The 3,207-nt window shown below is 48.1% G+C and overlaps 1 pseudogene; it reads left to right on the top strand.

Annotated features, from left to right (window-relative positions):
• Window positions 1-478: 478 nt before the first annotated feature.
• Window positions 479-2,171, top strand: LOC136390775 (protein kinase C alpha type-like; annotated as a pseudogene).
• The last annotated feature ends 1,036 nt before the right edge of the window (window positions 2,172-3,207 follow it).

Below are 3,207 nucleotides of genomic sequence, written 5' to 3'. Positions count from 1 at the left end.
TTTTCTTATTGCTGAGTTCTAAGAGTTCTTTAGGGCATTTGAGGGGATACACTATCAGAGTGGTTTTAGACAGGTTCACACAAGCAGATGAAACCTGGAAGACCAGGAAGGAGCAGCTGCAGCATGTGCAGAGGCCGGGCTCCTGCTCGTGTGGGGCGGCGGGGGCAGCTGGAGCCCCACCCTGGAACCAGGGGTAGAGGTGTAGAGGGGGCAGCTCCTCTCTGCCACGCAGGGCAGCACAGACCTCCCACCGGGAGAGGAGAAAGGAGAAGCGAGGAGGAAAAAGATGATGCGGGGAGCGAGCTAGAGGGGAAGTAGGAAGACCAGAGATAAGATGGCAAAGCGAGCAAAAGCAGAGGAGGGAGGAGAGGCGGGAGAAGGAAGGCGAGGAAAGGAAAAATGTGGCGGAGAACAGGCCCGCCCCGTCGGGCGTCCGCCTCTGCACCGAGACTCGGGCTGGCTCTCCCTGGCTCTCCCTGGGCGGCGGCCGCCGTCCCCGACTTCCGGGCCGCCTGGAACGCGTGGACACCCCAACTATCCAGCGGCACCCCCAACGGGGCAACCTCGCAACCGGGGCATGCGCGGTGGGCGGGCCGCGCGGCCGTCCTGGAAGCGCTAGCGCTGGGCTGTCACTGAGCGTGGGGCCAGCGAGCGTGTGAGCCACTCCTGCTCCTGACTCGCGTCCCTCCCACCCGTCTCCCAGGCCGTCGCCACCGGCCGTCACCGCCGCGACTCCTCATAGCGACCTCTGCCTCCGGCCCGCGCCCCACACCCGGCTGCTGCTCTCGGCAAAGGACAGTGGTGGTTGTTGGTGACCATGGCTAACGTCTCCCCGGCCAACCACTCCGACTCTGCGGCGTCCCAGCGCATGGCCAACCGCGTGTCCCACAAAGGGTCGCTGAGACAGGAGACCGTGCACGAGGTGAGGGACCACAAGTTCGTCGCCACCACTTTCAAGCAGCCCACCTTCTGCAGCTACTGCTCCCACTTCATCTTTGGGTTCGGGAAGCAAGGCTACCAGTGCCAAGCCTGCCGTTTTGTGGTTCACAAGAGATGCCACGAGCTTGTTTCTTTTTCTTGTCCGGGTGCGAATAAGGCACCGGACACTGATAACCGCAGGAGCAAGCACAAGTTTAACACCCACACTTACCGACGGCCCACCTTCTGTGAGCACTGTGGGTCCTTGCTCTACGGAATGTACCAACAAGGGATGAAATGCGGCGCCTGCTCCATGAATGTGCACAAGCGATGTGTGATGAACGTCCAAGGCCTGTGCGGGATGGAGCACACAAGGGAGATGGCCCTATCTACCTAAGGCTGAAGTCACCTGTGAAAAGCTCCATGTCATAGGTATCCAAGCTGAAAGTAATATGGCTTATCTTTTCTCCCGCTTACAATGATCTCAAACCTCTGCATTTCTTTACAGGAGCCTCTGTCGTCCATCCACTTTGACTTCAGGGACTCCTGCCATGAAGAAGCATTCTTCAGAGATGGGCTTTGATTGCCTGCATCTCTAGGAAGAGGAGAAACAAATAATTTCTGGGACCCTAGCAGGTTGCTTTTGCGTGGGCGTTTAACTGCTTTTAATTATAAGAGTATCATTTCAGTACAAGATTAATTGCCATGAAATTATTGCAAAAAAAACTTAATCATCTTCTAGGAAGTAAATGTATTAGTGAAGTGAGGAATCTCTTACAAGCTTGCAAATGTTTTTTCTAAGTCACTTCCTTGGAAACTTTCTTTTAACTGTTTGATAAGGGAGGAGACATCAAAGAGATCAGGATGGAAGTGGGGACAAAAAGCAGATCAATGCCCCTTTTGCTTCCCCACCAAAAGGTTGGAAAATTGGAGCATTCAATGTTGGGAATCATTTGGTTCACCAATGGAAAATGTCCCCATATAAAGGCAGAGATGTTTCCTTTCAAATTTAAAAAAAGAAAGTTCTTTATAATTTTGGATAACAGCTCTTTATCTCCTGCAAACATCTCCTCTCAATCTGCAGCTTCTCTTCTCGGCCTCTTGATTTTCTTTCTTTTGTTTTGGCATAGAGAAAAAGAATCATATAAAATTATAAATTTTTTTCTAAAATAAATTTTGGCAAATTGAATTGTGTATCAGAGAAAAGATCCATTTGTAATAAATGTATAATAAATGTGAAATGGAAAACAAGATATATTGTCTAAGGATTTAATTGCTGTAATTTGAAGGCTCAAATATAACAAAGTCAAAAAAACTAAAGATTTTATTTCATTTTAGTTATAAAAAAAGATCATGGTTTTTGTTAACACATCAAGAAACATTTCCCCTAATGCCTTAAACTTGGCCAGTGCTAAGTTATATAATGCATCACATGATCCTGGAATGGGTACTTGGGTAAAGTGTTCTATGCAACTAGAAGCAGGGGGGGGGGGGGGCAAAATTTCAGGGAAAAATATAAAGCAATCTGTACCTTTGCCCTGCCTACCAGGAAACTCCATAACAAAGTGCTCAAGGTCCAGTCCCAGCTCTGCCTCAACACTGTGTGGCCTTGAGCAAATTACTTTAATTCTCTGTGCCTTGGTTTCCTCATTTATAAAATGAGGACAATAAGAATAACTATGGCTGTTATATGGATAAAGTTAACAGATATAAAACTAAGAGGAGTTCCTGGCATATAGTAAGCACTGAATATTATTATTATTATTATTACTTTTTAATGAGAGAGAGAGGGGGACAGATAGCAGATAGACAGGAAGGGAGATGAGAAGCATCAACTTATAGTTACAGCACTTGAGTTGTTCATTGATTGCTTTCTCACACTAAATGTAGTATTTTTATAGTACTGTTTGTGAGGATCTAATTGTTAGCAGTGAAATGACCCCAGATATTACTGGCGATTGGATCTGGGTTCAGCAGCCTTGGTACTCGAGTTTGGCAAAGAAAGAATTCATAGCCAAGGAACTCAAATCAAAAGAGGAAGTTTATTTAGAAAGTCACAGAAGTGGAAGAAGTAAGCTGTGGAAGAGGGAGCCAGCTGGGCTGCATGGGCTCAGGAAATAAGTTACAGAGGAAAACGAAGGGCCTTTGGAGCTTAGGAGAAAAAAAGGCAAAGAAAATGCACCTGAGGAAGAAGAAGGGGGAAGGCACCAGCATGGTCGAGAGGGAGAGGGAGAGGGAGAGGGAGAGGGAGAGGGAGAGGGAGAGGGAGAGGGAGAGGGAGAGGGAGAG

The sequence above is a fragment of the Saccopteryx leptura genome, chromosome 2 (genome assembly GCF_036850995.1).
Source record: "Saccopteryx leptura isolate mSacLep1 chromosome 2, mSacLep1_pri_phased_curated, whole genome shotgun sequence".
Taxonomy (NCBI): Eukaryota; Metazoa; Chordata; class Mammalia; order Chiroptera; family Emballonuridae; genus Saccopteryx; species Saccopteryx leptura.
The sequence above is the reverse complement of the archived record's forward strand: the minus strand, read 5'-3'. Positions and strand labels throughout refer to the sequence as shown.